Raw genomic sequence first — 18,004 nt, forward strand, 5'->3', positions numbered from 1 at the left:
CACCTGGGCGTCTGCGGTGGGGGGGTGCGCGTGAGTGGCGGTTGGTGTCAGGGCGGGCGGCGAGTGCCAGGGATGTGCGCGGTCCCGCCGCCCGCCTCCCGTCACGGGGCGTGTTCGCGGTGGGGTAAAAGGCGCTCTGGCTCCCGGCGGTGGCGGTCGGGCTGCCGACACGTCGCAGCCTGGGGAGGCTCGGCTTGCCGAGCCTTTGCGCGGAGCAGGTCCCTCTCCCGTCCAGCCTGCCACTTAAAAGGTGCAGAAGTGGTTTGGTGACAGAGGGTGCCGGGGAGGGCTGCTGTGGGGGAGGAGCACGAGTGCGGGCGACAAGGCCTGTGAATCGGCAGCGGGGCCGTTGCTGCCGAGGCCGCGTTTTGGGGACACACGGGCACAGGGCTAGGGAGCGGTGGCTCGTGCAGTGCGGGTGCAACACCGTGGTTTTGGCGTCAGGCCTCTGCCAGGCACTGGAACAAACATTTCTCTCAAGTGATGAGTTGGATCGGGGATCTGATTAAAAAAAAAAAAAAAAAAAAAGCAACTTTTTTTTTTCCTAGGTTATTTTTAATCCAAAACCTGTTCCTTAATCTTGTTGCCATTGTTACCGTGGTTTGCCCAAATGGATTTATTCACACTTTAAGAAGAGCGTGGGGCCACGTGGTGTGAAGGATGAAAAGTAAAAACTAAAGCTGTGACTTTAGATGTTGTGGGTGAGGCTTGTTAGTCTCCTCCTGTAATTGGAAAATAAAAGGAGATGGAAGACAACTAAGGGCAGATGCCCACACCATCGCAAGGGCAGTGCCTGTGTTGGAAAGAAAAAGCTTTCTTTTGGAAGTTTACTTGAACCAGTCCCCCAGCATTGCTTGTTAAAAGAGTGCTTCTGGACTGGGCTATCACGAAACAGGTCTCACTGCTTGCAAATTACGCAGTTCCTGTGGAAGAACATTGTCCCAACATGCAAAGCCTGCTCTCTCCTGGCGTCTCTGTGGTATTAAATTGTTGTTGTTACCATATGAATACCACGTTCCAGCTGAAATATTTCCATCTGAACACAAACACAAAAAAAGAAGTGAGTTAAAAGAATGTGTATGTTAGAATCCAGGCAAAACCATAATATACCTCAAAAAAAAAAAAAGGTGGTAAAAAAGCAAAATACCAAGGTAGTGCATACCCTAGATTTTTAAGTGGGCAACTTGGAAATGTGTTACCATCAAATTCCCTGCTGTCAGATGCCAGTCAGTGCTGCTGCTACAAACACCTTCCTTGCTATAGTCTCTTTTCTGAACCCTTTTTAGCCTGCTTTTTTGATAACTAGCCTTCTAAATCAGGAAGTTGAACTAATATTCAGGATTGTAGCAGCATCTCATTCATCTTATATTCCTGTCATTACAAAATAAATACTGCGAAATAGATCCTGAAGAATAGGTATGACTTTTAGAATCATCTTTTTGGATTAATTATGTTCTTCCAACTTCATCTTACTTGGTCTTACTACTTCTTACTACAGAGACATTTCTCAAAGAAAATCCATGAAACAGTGAGGGGCCTGTCTGTCTTTCATACTTATTTGTAGCTTCCTTAGTTAATGCTGCAGCATCCTGACACATGTACATATAAGAGGCAAACACGCTTCTAGCTCATGCTGTTCCTGTGGAACAATGCCAGGCTGTGTGCTGAGAGTAGTATTAATGAAGAAAACAGTTACTGCTGTTAATAGCAACCACATTATATGATTTTGTTCTGACTACACTGCAAAAAGTAAAGAGGATGAAGTCTTTGTAATGTTTGCATTGCTGCGATTGTTGCTTTCTCTGTGGAAAGGCATGAGGCACGTAATTGAAATTAGAAATAATTATGGCACAGGATTTTGTTAAAAGCATGACTATCAAAATCCTCACATCAGTGATACTAATATTATGTAAACTATGTCATTTTGGTACATTTTTGTGGGCTGAATCAAGAACATATTTAGATGCCTGGAATGGTAATTCGATGATAGTAGACTTTTTTAAAATCATAGACTGTTTGTACTTGAGTACAAAAACATAAGCACATTTTTTTAGTGTTGTGGTATGAGAATGCAACTCAGTATACCCTGGGATGCAACAGTTTTGTAGAAATGAAATGCACGCAGAGGACCAAGCTCACGAAAGTTTCTTGAGCAGATCTGGCAGTGGCTACCAAGGCACAATTACAGGATATAGCAGTAGGACTAAGATAACAAAGCTTGACAGAGTTGTGAAAGCCCTTTATGCACAGAGGTCCAGTTGTCAGTTATCATCAAGTTCACCTAACTGAAGATAAGACTTGCTTGCAGCTGCCTACTCAGCGACGGTCGTGTTGTTTTGGGAATGGCACTCATGGGATAGCTGTGTCCTGAAAAGGAAGAGCTGCTTGAGCAGACCTGTGGGAACATCCAGAGACATTGAAATATCATAAGCCCAGATACATAAATCTCAATATTTGCAAGCTAGTGAAAGGAAGGAGGGGAAACTGCTGGTGGCTAAAGTAGATCCGGGATGAGAATGTTGCAGGAGGATAAGTATTTTGCACGGTTGCCACTGTGAGACTCCTGCTGTTGATTTGCAGCTATTGCCGTGAATTGTCATTGAGGCTGTGCAGCGTGCTCTCACCTAATGTTCTATCTGCAGCTGTTGCATGAATAATTATGAAAGGTCAGTCCTTGTGTGAGAAATTTTTAAAAATTTCCCCTTCCCCACTGTTATCACTGTGAGCAACAGCTCAAAGGTTTAAAAAAAAAAAAAAAAAGTACAGAAAAACTTTTAGTGAGACATGGTAGTAGTCAATCGCATGAAGTTTTTGCCAGGCCTTTAAGATGCAGCCATTATGTCATATAAGCCGCAGAAAGTGTGTGACAATGTGTGAGCATCTGTGCTATGTACATCAAAATATCTTTATTAAACCATCTGAAATTCTTAAAACTGTGGAACAAATGACTCCCTTACATTGCAGATTTCTGCTGCTGAAATGTGAACATTGCCATAGATTAGCCTGTTACTTTAATTCCCTGTTTTATTAGTCATCCTTTGAGCCACCAAAAATTGACTTTTTCATTGGGAACAGATCCACGTTGAACTAATTTTCCTATAGACCATCTACAGGGATTATTTCAGAGAGTGACTTATAATGGTTTTTAACATCCTTAAAGATCAAATCTAAAGAAATGTCAATATATTAATATCAGAATTAAAAAAGAAACCATAACAGTAAAAGGGAAGTTATTTGCTACAAGACCACAGCAAAATCTTAGGTATTTTAAAAGGAAAAGAAGAAAAAACGAAAACAGTGGATTAAATGCTGATGTTACTCAGCTGCAAAGCCATGAGTTTTAATAAAGTACAGAGAAAAATCACACTGATTATTTGAGACATTTTCTGAATTCAGCCAAGAGAGATGGAAAGAGTATTCCTGTGAAGAGACTGTTAGGAAGAAGGGGAAGAACAGTTTATTATATTGTTACTGCAAAATCAAAGTCAGCAATAGGTATTTATGTAAAGTAAGGTCATAACCTAAAATACTGGGACAATACTTATTTATTAGGCTCCATCATTATACCACTCAAAACAATCATCCTGGAATAGACCAGTACAGTTCTTTTGGATTAAATGGATACATTTTTACTCACTTTCTGTCAAATTAGTTTTTATTTATATACCTGCCTATGGTTGAATAGAAGAAATAACTAATTGTGAGCAAAGAAAGTGCAGGTAATAAAATTAATTGGATACATTGCACCCATTTTTCCTAGTAGTCATTTATTATTCATAAATGGTCACAAAATCATTTGACAATGTCATTTACCATTTGATAGCATGTAAGTTTCATCCTTTTTATAGTGGTATATCTTTTCATGCAAGTCACACAGTACTGTTTTCAGCTTCTCACTGGACAAATTATTTAACTAACCAGCAGTATTAAACCAGTAATGTTAGAACTCAGTTTCCTGTGTTTTGCAGTAAGGTTTTACAATAATGTTTGTTGGGTTTTTTTTCAGTGGGTGGACTGAACAAAAGACACATTTTTATTTTGAATTTTGGAAATGTGTACATTATTCACATGTGGCTTTCACCAAGCATCCAAGAACCCAAACCTAAAATTTGCAAGTAAATTATTAAACTTGCTAGTGAATTTTGGAGTGGAAATATATGTGGTCATAGTTATGGTTTAGTTAGGTTTGAAATCAAATAAATTTGGTCGCAAAAGATTTTTTAATGTTTATTTCTGAGAAAATAGGGAAATCAAAGCAGAGCTCTTACCCATGCATTAACAGCCATACACAATATATAAAGTCAAATACTAAGGGAGAAAAAATTTGGAAGTCCTGAAAGCAACTTATACCACTTAATGGATTAATCATTGTCAGCATCAATAAATAAATGTACTAAAACCATGGGCTGTCAGATTTAACATAGCTGCCACAATATTTGCAGAAGATTTGGGTTCTTTGGAATAAAATCCATGTAGAAACAACACTGAGGACTTCTAGTTTGGTTTTCATAATTACTATAAATTCAGTAGGGGGTTATTTTTTAAAAAAATTCCTCTTCTACATCAGTGAAAATATCCTTAGAAATACATTATCTTCTTTCAGACTTAATTATCTGAGTTTAAGTGACTGATTAATATGCTCTTAGTTTCATGAGTAGCATGCCACTGAAGTATTTGCTTTGTGAGCACAATTGCTTTGCCAAAAGCCATTGTGGTTTCTGAACATGTCTAGAGAATTGCATTCCTTGAAGGTATTTGGTATTTGATACTAGGAAGATTAAATGTTCAGAATCATGGATCATTTTTAAAGTCTTGGCTTTAGGAAATAAGTTTATTCTTTCAGATTCTGGAACACAAAATGCAGCCTCTTAAGGAGAGCACCAACATTATGAACTGCAGATCATTTAATTGGATTGGATCACCTCTGATCAATAAAAAACTGTATTACTGTAAACAAACTGTCCAAAGAACCGTGAAAGCTACCATGCGAGGGAAGAATTGAATTAATCTTTTTTGGGGTGATGGCTGTGTGTTTTTACCAGGTAACACCCCCTACCTGAAATATAAGGTACACAGTGCAGTTACAGTGTATTAACATGAAAATGGCATTGCAGACAAAATGGATAGAGAGATAGGAGTTCTTGTGTGTGGAAGCATTGGTAGGTAGGATGACCTAGACTTGTCATATGTTATACATTTAAATCATTGGTTTTACGAGGTGTTTCTGGAATTCTGCGAACATTTGCTGTGTTGTATCATCTGAAACTCACGAAAGTGCACTTGAATTGTAGCGCAATATATGCTATATTGAAACGTGTTATCCATGCATGTTATCTGTAATAAAACATGCCCTGGCTATGCTATTGAATTTCAAGAAGAATGTTTTCAGTCTAAAGATGAACAGTAAAGGAGAACACATGTGTTGGAGGTGGGAATCTGACCTGGTAGGCTGTTGGACATCATCTGCAGCATGGGACACCACCTCTATCCAAGAAGCAGGGTCATGACTTACAGGTGTCAAGCTGCAAAACACATTTGCAAGCACCTTCTTAAGCAAGATAAAAAGGACAAGGTGAAAGAAAATAAGAAAGCAGAGGGATTTTCTTGTATATGATTAGTTGATATTAACTTGAATTTTTTCTTGTGTGTCTCTTCATTATAGGCACTTGTATGAGATGCATACATACTAAGCAATCGCTGGCAGGATATTAAGATGCCTATAGCACTAGCAGTGCTCTCTGCAGGCTTTTATTTGGTAAGCAAAGAGAGCTGTAGCAACTCGACTCTGTTTTGATTACTTGCTTATACTGATTCAGCTATTTATTCTTATTTTTTTGCTGGCAGTTCATCATCTGAACTTTGGAATTTATTCCCAAGATGCTTGGAAGCAAATACAGAGTGCTGCAAGTGAATATCCACAAAGTGCTATGCAAAAAATTACACACTTGTTTCAAGAGGCTGGTTTCCTGTCAGTTTGTGTGTTACAACCATTCAGCATCTTGGGCAACTGAAATTCCAGTCCTCATTTCTCTTCCCCTTAGCTTGTTTCTGACTATGCTGACCTGGTTGTGTCTTAAAGAAACAGGTGATCAGTTTTTAGTTTTTTGTGATCAGTGACTACACTGAAAAAAATCATCTTTTTTATAAGTACCTTGTGTCAGATTCAGCCAAACTGATACTGATGTAGACCCGTCCCAGCATCCGTAAAAGACAGGTGCAGGTAAAACTGAAATTGACACTGTCAGAGAAGGTTATCATATTTTTGAGCTGTTTTCTGTTCAAGTGCAATGTAAAATAAATTACGTTCAAACTCTGGTTTTGTTTTGGTTTTGTATTTGTTAATGGTCTATTGCAAACTTAAAATTATCTTCTGGTTGCAGAGCATTTATCTTTTGGTAAATTAAAACTGATCGCTCATCCCAGATCATCACTGACTAAATGGTAACCCATTCAATGCAAGGGTATCATCAGCATAAAGTAGAGCCTTTTCATTACTCTGTTGATGAGTAAATTGCTCTTCATGCCTATCACCTGCACATCAAACAGAATATGTTTTCCAGTCAGGAGGCTCAGAGCAGTGAGGACAATTAATGCCAAGAGTTCTAACTTCTGCTCTGAGACCATGCAGTGGCATCTGTGTGGTCTCTAGGAAGTCACCTAAGTCTTTGTTGTTAAAAATCTTGCTAGTAACATGTGCCTCACTGAACTGTTATGTGAGTAAATTAGTTAAGGAGACAGATTCCAAGTTGTGATGCAGCAGCTTGCACTTAACTGAAGATCGAAAGGGGCAAAAGCTGCAATATCAGGACGAGCTGGTAATATACACACACAAGAATACTGTCAGTTATAGTCTCAGGTGGACCTCACACATATTAAATAATCTATCAGAGAAATAAACCCATTAAAGAAGAGTGCATTAGAAAAATTACCTAGAGTTGTTTGACTTTACCCACATTCAGAAGAATTTCTAGTTAAGTATCCTATGGCCTGTTTAGAGGTTTGACCTTTGTAAATAAACACTGTGTGGAGCTATAGAGCTTGTTCTTCTGGAGCTGTAAATTAGATAGCATCGAAACAGCAAAATAAAAGGGGAAGTGCTATATGAACTTCTGCTCCTAGGCTATGCTCAAGTGGTCACATATTTTCAGTCACTGAACCATGCCAACCTTTCAGCAGTTCCTTGATAGAGTTAATTAGACATTTTTCTAAATGTAATCAAAACACTTGTTTTCAGTGACATGAGCTTAATTAAAAAAAAAAGGAGAAGCATTTTAGCTTTTTAGGCCATACCCACAAAACTATTGAGTGGGAAACAAGCAGGCTGGAATGCTGGCAGAACAAAATACAGTTCCATACACCAATGCTTACTTGTTTTGTTAAGCATGTTATTTATCATTAGATGCCAGTTTTCCAGCTTGGATGCTGCTCTATGACTTTGCTTAATACTTATAGTAAATAAAGGACAATTAATGCAAAATAAAGACATACTGAGGCAGAAATGTTTCTATTACTCATCTTTTTGCAATCAATCATATGATGAAACATAGCACCAATTGTTCTTAAACAACCCTGGGAAGCACGGGTCTCAGAGTGACTGGCATATTTACAGTCTTATTAAGAATAATTACTAGGGGTTTTTTTAAGAATACTATACTTCCATATTGAGAGTTATTTTTCTGTTTACTTATGTTGGTCAATGAAAACTGCTGGCCAACCCCAAATATGTTGAAATTACCTCTGTGACTGAAAATGCTCATGCCTGCTAGAGGACAGAAGCTTAGTCAGAAGGCACCAGTTTAGCAAGCATGTGCTTTTAGTGCCTCTGTGACTCACATTGGCTTCAGTGGTACTTAAATGCATTAAACATCTTAGTACTTCTATTGTGCCCTACTGTAAAGACGAGAGGTTTCATTCACATGTTGAAAATTAGTGAGCATGTTTGCAATGCACTCCTGAACCGGGAATACAATGTTAACCCTTAAACACTTATTTAGTCATTGATGTTTTGCCCTAACAAATGCCAGCTCAATATTGCTTTACTGATAGCAGTGAGAATGTTATTTTACCAGTGTGTAAGTTCAAGGTGTTCTTGTCACTTGAAAATGGTTGGCTGCTCTCATGCTTTCATGTCAAAGAAGAGCAGCAGGGGCAAGAACAATAATCAAAAGCCTCATGATTGCAGGCTGCTGTCTAGGATCTGACCGAGGGCTAAGCGCAGTGAAAAGAGTGTGGAAAATGATTGTATGTGACCTGAAAAGGACTGCAAATGTGAACATACATGCAAGATATGTGAGTGAGGGCATGCATGTATTTTACTATTGACTCACAAGACCAATCAGCCAGAGGAGGTACAGGATCTGGTCACCTGCATGTCCGTGCTTATGTGAGTGCAGTTTGTGTTTATGTGGGAATCACAGAAAGAAGAGGTGAGGGGAAAACATTGCCAAATCTATCAAAATGGACAGTATGAAGAAGTATCTTGTGTTCATTGCCCCTTGCAGTGTAGGACCTAGGGAGTATCCAATTAAGCTGGCCTCTGCATAGGCACCGAGTAAACAGAAGGAGGAAGTCAATGGGTCCACTTCTTGAGTAGGCTGTTAGGTTGCAAACACATTTTCTTCCCATGTTATTATTTTTTCTGAAATCAATGGATCAGCCAGTACCATTTCTTGAAAAATACAAAAAAGACTGCATAAAGGATAAAATCATAATGCCCAGAATCAAAATCATTGCCAATTCTGTGTCACCTCCATTTGATACATACATAATACACAGCTCGTGAGCAGTCCCAAACATTAAATGAGGCAAAACGCTCGTGCTTCATCCGCAGTATCCAATGATACTCCTTCAGCTTTTATTCAGACAACACATTTCAAAACAGCATAATTGTGTTCTTTGACAGAGTATCCATTTTATCCAGGAACCATGTCCAAACAGATAGAACTCTAATCAATCTCAATTGAAATGAAAAAGGGAACCTCAGTGACTCACCAAGTTCAAGAGATGGGTTTGCAAAATTTAATTTTCTGTTTAATTCCTCTGATAGATACCTGAGAGCTTGTGGGAAGGCACACAGGCAAAACTGCTCTTGCAATCTTTGCTTTTCCAGCTGGAAAAAATTACAAGCTTGCAAGGCTTGTAAGCAAGCATAGGACATACATAACTGAAGTCAGCAGGAAAATTAAGTGTATAGATCTAGTTCTTGAAAATGTTCCATTTTTGCAGCTTCTGTTGAACATAAAGGGTCTTGCAAGAGCAAGATTCAGCTCTATGTGTACATGGGAAAACCAGATATGCCATTGCTCAGCAAAATCTGGAGAAAAGCTAGATTTAAAAGAAATGCTTGTTTGTGTGCACAAGTCTTGAATCATGTGACATTCTTGGCCATATGAGACTTCTGTCTTGTGATCCTCTTCCCTAAGTTTTAATACAGTCCTTGAAATATTGACATTTCACCCCTCCTTTCTTCATACTCGCACTAGGAACTGAATTTCAAAATAATAGGCCTCTTGCAGAGACAGCAAAGTGAAATGCCAATGTTACAGGCAGAGTCCTGTGCTATGTTGCAAATGTGGCTGTAAAAGTCTGAAGAGAAGCTTCCAAATGTGGTGTGAAAATCTGAATTAAGGAGCTGAAAACAGAACTTCTACCAGTAGAAGAATACAAGAGTTGCAGAAATACAGTATTTTTAACCAAGAACTGGATGTTATAATTTCATTATTGATGAAGCAGGTACAACCACTTAGTACTCTGGTGTTTCAACGTGTGAAGAGCAGGTGAAATACAAACCTCCCTCGTGTCAATAGCAATGGAAAGTACCACTGTTACGCCTGTTTGACAAGGGCTAGGTGTCATTAAAACTGTGAGAACACTAGAGCTGGATTCCGAGTCTCTCTATTACAAAATGCATATGTGCTGTTATTGCATAGCAAATGATTTTTTAAAAAGAGAAGAATAAAGAGAAACAGATCTCACAGTGGCGATGTAGTTTTCCCTCAATGGTTCCTATGAAAAGCAACTCTGGCTATTTACATGGCATCCAGAAACAGCCCTCACACACACCCAGCACCCCTGGACAGGGCACAGTGCTCAGGCACCAGCTTGTCTGATTATAGAGTCTGACTTGAAATGACACCAGATATTATAGCTTGAAATATTCAGATCTCTATGTTTGTCAAATAAAGCCTTTAGAGACTTACCAGCAAAAAGGGATTATTTGAGACATCAGCCAGACAGTGGTATTGTGAGTCGGTGTTAGTTATGTAGGTAAAAATGTTAACAAATGTGTTGTGGTTTTTTTTCCCTTTTTCTGTGGCTGTTGGCACATATTACTCAAGACAAATTTGAAATATGAAATATGCAGAGGAGGAAGGTGGAGAGGAGAGGAACCAGAAAGCAAACAAATAGAAAAAAACGTTTTTCTAGCATACAGAGAAACCTTCAACAATTTGGTAACAAATTCTGGATTAGAGGTCCCATCAAAATCCTGTTCCTGTTTGAGACACACTGTATGCCAGGGTTATGTGCCCAACAGCCAGGGCAGGGGTTAAAAACCTCAATAGCAATAGAGTTTGCTTAGCTATGAAACTCTTTTCACATCCCCAGGGCTGCTTAGTAAAACATGCTGCAGATTTTTAGAAGCCTATTCCCTGGTTTGTGAGGAGGAAAGTATCATAGTTACCATCTGTCATTTTCTTTTTTTAATAGTACTTGCTTTGTTCTTGCATATTGCCATGTTTGTTTGTTTGTTTTTTCTGTAAATGATGGGATCTCCATTATGGCCCTTCCAACCTAGGATTCTGTGATTAAGCTGTTTGCTATCAGGTCTTTCTGTAGTACTTGAGCTGATGATTTATTCAACTGAAAATCATTTGGCTTCATACTATGATACCTTGTATAATGCTCTCTTTAAATTAAAAAGCGTTTGAGCATCATTGTTCAGTAAAGGCAGAACTAGTGCAAGGAAGGTCTCCACCACTTCCTATGGTGTTATCAGCCCTACCGATCAGGAGATCGGTCTGCTGCATAGTGAGAAGTAGCAAATTCGCAAAGTCATGCCGCGTAGCTGTCAGAAGCTGCCCTGAAATGGCATCTTGTTAGATTTAACCAAATTTGCTTTGAAAAAGAGAGAAGTTCATAGGTTGCTACAGCATGTAACCAATCCTTCTAACTTGAGATAAGACCTGTTAGCAGCATTGTGGTCGGCTCAGCAGAGTTTAACCATAAAGAAGCTTGGACAACTTCTGTTTCATGATTACTTTCATATTTTCAGGGAGAGAAGTTCATTTGAATGCATACAGGGATCAAGTTGGCTGTATTTCTGCTCAGAGTTTTCCAAATCTCTACTTGGAGCTCAGACTGTTTCTGCTTTCCTAAGGGAAGAATTGTGCTGCTGTGCAATGAAGAGCAACAAGAAGTTAATGGACTTTTAATTTTTTTTAACAGTTAGTTAATATTTGAGTATGAATATAATAACTCTATGCATCTATGCTTCCCTATTGCAAAAACCCCCTCCCAATATTTAAAAATAGAAGCATGCAGGGCTATAGTTAAATATGACCGTTAAAGAAGAAGGAGCTTAGATACTGCAGAAGTGGCTGCTCTAAGAATAAGGGTCATGGGAGATGATTGCTATTAAAACTAGTCATAATGAACATGGAATGTTTTACATAAGGCAATAGACTCCTCATTGCCAGAGGACTATGCGCAACAGTTGGTTTTAGCCGCCCTGGCCAGCCTCATTGGTGACCCCACCACTGCACCCTCTGCCCGTGGGCCCAGGAGCTCACTTTAAGCTCGTGCCCAGGCACCCAAGCCTCACCTGAGCTGAGCTTTAGGTAGGTTTGTGCCCAGCACTGTCCCCTGCTATCCTGACTAACTGCTTTTCTTGACTGGACCGTGGGCCTGTGCTGTAGATTGCACTGTCTCCAGGGCTGGCTGGCTGCACCTGAATGGGTCCCCTGGGTGGGACATGGACCTGAGTCGTCACCTTGTCTGGTGAGGGGTTGTTGAGAGGTCGTGTCACCAGTCCTGCTCATACTTAGGCACCGCAGAGTTGTGCCCTGCTGGGGAGGGCATGGTGCTGAGGTTGCCCTCCACTCCTGGTTCACAGCCCCTCATGGGACAGCCCTGCTCTTGCAGCTCTACTGACACTTAGTTTGCCCTACAAGGAGAGTAAAACTAGATATATGTGGATGACAGTGAAACCTCAAGAGATGTGGCTTTTATTCCTGTGATGTCCTTCAGTCTGTTTTTATTAAGGTACATGCTTGCCTTCTCTATCAGCAAAATAGCATGATATTGTTTACACATACTTGGCTAATACTTTGAAATTCTTGGATACAAGATACTGTGTTGGTGCTTCAGTAACTTACAAAACCATGAAGTCAGCTAATTAAATCCCTTTCTCAGGAAAATCTCTGCTTCATACAAAACAGATCAGATGACAACCAGAAAAATTCAGTACAAAAAAGTAGTCCTTACCTTGAGCCTTGAGTTCTGGGTATCCTCATACCCAGGATAGAAAATGCGTCCAAAACAGCCCACTTTGTTCTTTCAGGGAGCATCTGTTTGTGTTTTCAATGCACTTACTCCTGCTTTTTCAGGAGAGTAGTAGGCTGTTTTGCTGCTGCTTTTAGCAGCAACTGTTTCCTAAAGTTAGAAGTTCAAATAAATGCGGTACTGTGACTCCGGTGTGTATGGCCTGATGTTTGGGCAGACACTTTATTAAAGCAGGTCCCTGCATTCAAGTATATTTGCTGCAGTACAGTCTGGTATACTTCAGTGGGCTTCTGTAAATATATCACATCTGCTTATACAAAGCAGTTTGCAGCACTGACATATCCAGTTCCCAGTTTTTAGAAGAAAGCAAGCACAACCTTATCCTGTTGTCCCAGCCTTCCAAAAGGCAGAGGAGAAACTTCTCTTTTCTTGAACAAAAGAGATTTTTAAAAGACACTGTATCCCATCAAAATACTAATAAAAAGAAAAGTTCAACTTAAATATACCAAAGTGAAAAAAATCAAATAATTAAGCTGAAAGTGGAAGCTGGATTCTCTAACTTACTGCAGTTTTGTTTCTCGTAGCTGCCTATGGCTTTTTGGATTTAATTAGCAATTTTAAAGGGACATTCATACTCACAAGGAGGGGATTTAAACCAGGTTGTGCCACTTTTGCCCCTGCTGCTGCTTTGCCACAGACTGTCTGGGATGATTTATTTCAAATGCTCTTCATAGATCATATCTTCACAGCACAAAGCCCAGTTCTGTGAACAGCTATGCCACACCGGGCCTGCAAATGGCACATACATGCACATTAGCTGGCCCATGCCTGCAGAATGGGAGCAGGAGGCAGGGCAGCAGCAATCCTCCACATGAGCCATACAACACACTCTCCTTCATGCAACCTCTCCTCCATACGAGCGCAGCCACCGTCAGACAGCTGAGAAGCGAAAGGCTGGCAAGGAGCAAGCCTGAGCATCTACCTACACGTGGGAGTGACTGGCTCATAGTGGTTGCCACACAGGGCTGAAGAACTGTTTACTTTGTTCCTTATTCCTGTTGTGAGGCTTCTGGTTTCTAAAGCAGCAGCAAGCTGCTTTGCTAGGGCATTTACTTCATGACACTGCAAGATAAGAGCTGTTTCTCATGGCAAGTAAGGTTTCAATATATATCAAAGCCATGCACGTGTTCTTGTTCTCCTGGGAAAATCCAGATTTGAACAAGTGTCTGGCCAGACACCAGAGGCAAGAGTTTTTAATCATAACAGAGCATTTTTTTTGTTTATAGGCCAAAGCAATCCACTCATTAGTGGATAAATGCAGCTTGTTACATGTGTTTATTAAAGGGGGTTATGAAGAAAAATTAATACAGGCAACACTTACTGGGCAGGATACAGTGTCTCAACAGTTATAACTCCAGGAAAGCTGGTGTCCTTACAGATATAGACCTCAGCATGTGGTAGAAAGCGTTTGTGTGGTCTTTAAGGTAAGAGCACAGAATTGGAGAAGGTCTCATGATAACCGTTTCCAGGACTTCAGTGTCACAAGACTCCACTCATACAATCCCTTCCATAAACTTATTGAGTTCTAGCTATAAACAAGTTTGGGTTTTGCTCTGCTGCTTTCACTGAAAAGCTTCTTCTGAGCCTAACTACTCTCAAGAAGCCTAATTTCTACACTTCATTTAGCGCAGAGCCACTTTATACCTTTGTTTCTATGCTGCTGTTGGCTTTTAAACAACTCCTTTGCATCCTGGTGGACTATTCCTCCAATAACCTAAGCAAGATATTTTTATTAACAGCAATCCTGTCTTGCATCTTACACAGGCAGTCAAAATCCAAGGAGTATTCATGTGCTACGAAGGGCAATGGTAAAAAGATCAGCTATGCAGGCTTGGAAACAGGAAGCTTAATATCTCAGTTTGGATCTTGCTTTGAAATAATATACCCAGAAGCAAGTTACACATGTAGCCCAGAACTGGAGCTAAGTTATATATGCAGTTGTGCTGCTGTAACTGACAGGATACATGAGACAGATCAATTAAAGAATGAAGCTGAAAATATGCAAATCAGTAAAGGATGCATGACTTAGATCAAGACCCAGCACGAAGAAGATGCATAGGCTGTTGACCCTTAACTTGAGGAAATCCTTGGCTTTCTCTACATGGGACTGTGAGCCCATCTGCCCAGTTAATTTTGCTAATCACTTCCTATTATTCTTCATAACTTTCCCTATTTGAGTCAATAAGCTTTCAGCTTCTGCCATGAGCAGTTCTTCTGTCAGACAAGACATGCTACTAAATCTCCATGTTTCAGACTGTAGCCAGTCACCTGGAAGCACAAAGAACATTAAGTTGTGCCAGTGCACAGTCTGACTTCCAGCATAACAAATCCTGGGGATACCTCACCCAACCACTTTCCTGCCAATGGAGGTGACTGGGGCTCTGATCTTCTGTTCTCTTACAGCAACTGTCATGCACAATTTCAATTTTAGGAAAGTGGAGAACTTCATAGAGGTTATAAAGAACCTGAACAATCCTTCATAAACTGTAACACAGGCGCAATTAAAATAACTGATCCAGTGGTCTGTTCTGCAACTGTTATATCTCTGTAAACAGCAGAATCTATGGGGAGGCAGAAGTAGTTCCCATTCACAGCATATACTAATCTTCATTCAGCTCTGTGAAATTTAGACTCTCATGTAAATAAGCCTCTCAGATGGGAACTGACCAGATTCTCCATCTCTTAAATTTGGTGAATCGGATTCCGCTCCTGGCTTTGAGCATTTGACTAGTCCAGAAGCAGCCTCCGTCTTTGACATCTTCCCCAATATCTCAGAAAGGTCTACGCTCTGTGGTTTACATTTTACTTCACAGCTCTCTAGGAGCATGAGCTATGTGCATAGCAAACACAGAAAGTCAAAGACTTTGCATGGAGGTCTAAATGTGTTGCTTTTGCTCAATAAATTTACAGCTGTCTTGCTGCCTCAGTTTTCTCATCAATCTGAGACAGCTCCATGGACCAGGGTTGCAATATTTTGGGGATGTACAGAAGCATCCCACAGCAGTTCATGGCTTATATGAACCAGGAAACTCTTTAAGCTCACAGTACTTCTTTTGACTGCACTATTCTCATAAAAATTCTGGGTCCTCTTGAAATAAAAATTGTTGAGCTTCCCCTGTTCCATTTTCTCACCAAAAGCTTCTCCTTTCTCAGTGACATTCTTGGGTTTAAATGTCTCTTCACTGATACCTGGCTTCTTTGTTCTGCTATGTTTTACTTTACTACTCAGTGAATACAAGGTGAAAAGAGTTATTTCACCATTTGCCAGCTTAGTGCTTTGGCATAGCTGTTGCCAAGCTGGAGCATTGTTAAGACTGACAAGTGCCCATTTTAGTTCTAGGAAAAGTAAGTTCATTATCTCACCTGAAAAAAGGTGAATTTTGTACACAAATGCAGTCCTCCAGTAGCAAAGCAATCTCCTTTCTAGAAACAGTTCCATCACAATTAGAACTCTAAATTTCTGATAGATTCCACACCTCACCACAGAAAGCCCTGTCTTCACCAGCTGACACTCATGTAGTCATCTTGCCCCACTGCTTGAAAAACACATCTGTGTAAGGAATGCACTTAAACCCGTTCTTCAAAGTTGTACTGTGTATGGTTTGCTTTATTTCCTTATGTAACGTGGTTTCTCACACAGACTTTGCATTTCACTTCTTACTTGGAAAAGCCCATTAAGGGAAGAGAGTTGTGAGTAAACAAACCTCAGCTGCAGAAAAGGAGTAGTAAATGTAAAAGCCAAAAATAAATGCATCTGAACTCAATTAATGTTTCTTTCAAGTCAACTTTGAGCAATGTTTGCATTGTGCACTTACCTGTGTCAGCTGCTTCTTATCATATGGATATGATATGAATATTGAAGTTGAGTGAAATATTACAGTGCACTGACTATAAAATAGTAATTCAGGGCACATACTGAAGAAAACCAGGATGTCTTGTCAAACGAGATGGCAGTCATTGATCTGGGGCCATACTTTCAGGACATGCTTTCATCAGAATACAATAAAAGTCAGATAATTACAAAGGATACAGAACAACAAAACAACAGCAGCAAACCTTCAAATATTTTTGCAGGCAGTTTGTCTATATGTGGAAATTCTTACTTCAGCTGTTTCAAGATAACAGCATATAAAACAGTAGCTGAAGCAGAAAGAACAGAGACTCATCATATCACACACATATCATATGCTCAGTGGTTTACAGTGAAAAACAACTCATGCATGAATACATAGATGCATATAGACTGGTCAAGCTGCTGACAAGCTAACTTTCACATACTAAGATGTGACTATCATCCTGATTTGTTTTTATTGCAGTTCATAAGTATCCAGTGGTAGCTGGTAAAAATTGTCAAGGTTTGATTTCAGGGTGACAACAAAACCGTAGCAGATGTATTGTTAACCCCTTCTCCTCCCTTTGTCCCCTGCTAGCCCCCCCTCTCCCCTCCTCCCACAAAGGACAGGCAATTGGATGGCAAGAAAAGGACAGAGAGGGAGAGTTGGAAAAAATTTTAAAAGTTTTACTAATGCTACTAATAAAATAGAGAAAATAATCCAAAATAGACAAAACCAATCTTGAAAATCCCAGCAACTGCTCTGGCAGATGAGGGGCTGGCACCTGAAGTCCTGGACTGGACTCTGCAGCCAACTGGAGCTGGATTCAGTCTGTCACTAGGCCTCAGTTTGAAGGGACGACTCGCAAGGTCCTCTCCTGATGTCGGCCATAAGGAAAGGGACGAAATCCTCATGATCTCCCACTTTTATATGAAGTATCATGTGAATGGGATGGAATACTCAGTTGGTCAGTTATCAGCCACCTGTTTCAGTTCACCCCTCTCGCAGGACATTCATCCTTATTAGCGACCTTGTATTCCATTGCTATGTCTACCAAAAGATGTATCTGGCTTTTAGAAAAGTGCAGCTAGTAAGAAGACTTTAGCTGACAGGAAAATTCACTAAAAGAGAAACTTGTTTTTAGCAAAACCAGGACAAAATAGAAACTTTGACTCAAGATGCATTTCTGAGCATTCTTATGGGTATGACAGTAAACAGTACTATTGCTCCTTTCCTGTGAAATGGAGCGGGTAGGCTGCAGGGTTGTTGCGCAAAGGTTGTTGTGCCTCTGCCTAGGGATGCCAAGCAAAACCTTTCAGTGTACAGACCATTAAGAGGGAAAGCAGGGAAATTTTTGCTGTGCCTGTAAAATGGGCAGGAAGTGCTACCCACACCAAGGCAACTTTTACTCAGCAGCCTCAAATAATGTCATGATGACTTTCAGTAAGGAACAGTGATAAGCACCATAATCTAATTTCAAAGTCTGTGATGTACTATTTAGGTTCATCCATATAAATTCTATTTGAATTACTTCCATTTTATGATGATGGAGAAAAAAGGAATAGAAAAATGCAAAATTAAGTCCTTCCAGCACCACAATGGGTTAGATT

General features: G+C 40.0%; 2 long non-coding RNA genes across 2 annotated transcripts; one reads left to right on the forward strand and one right to left on the reverse strand.

Annotated features, from left to right (window-relative positions):
• Positions 1–144: 144 nt before the first annotated feature.
• Positions 145–6,231, forward strand: LOC309451320. Its single transcript, XR_014186229.1, has 3 exons — positions 145–250; positions 5,663–5,755; positions 5,845–6,231. It is a non-coding gene; the product is annotated as an uncharacterized lncRNA (long non-coding RNA).
• Positions 2,174–10,258, reverse strand: LOC309451319. The gene is made up of 3 exons (XR_014186228.1): positions 10,200–10,258; positions 5,442–5,522; positions 2,174–2,367 (listed from the first exon to the last, which is right to left on the reverse strand). It is a non-coding gene; the product is annotated as an uncharacterized lncRNA (long non-coding RNA).
• Positions 10,259–18,004: the final 7,746 nt, after the last annotated feature.

Source organism: Streptopelia decaocto, assembly GCF_964273445.1.
Source record: "Streptopelia decaocto genome assembly, chromosome: Z".
Taxonomy (NCBI): domain Eukaryota; kingdom Metazoa; phylum Chordata; class Aves; order Columbiformes; family Columbidae; genus Streptopelia; species Streptopelia decaocto.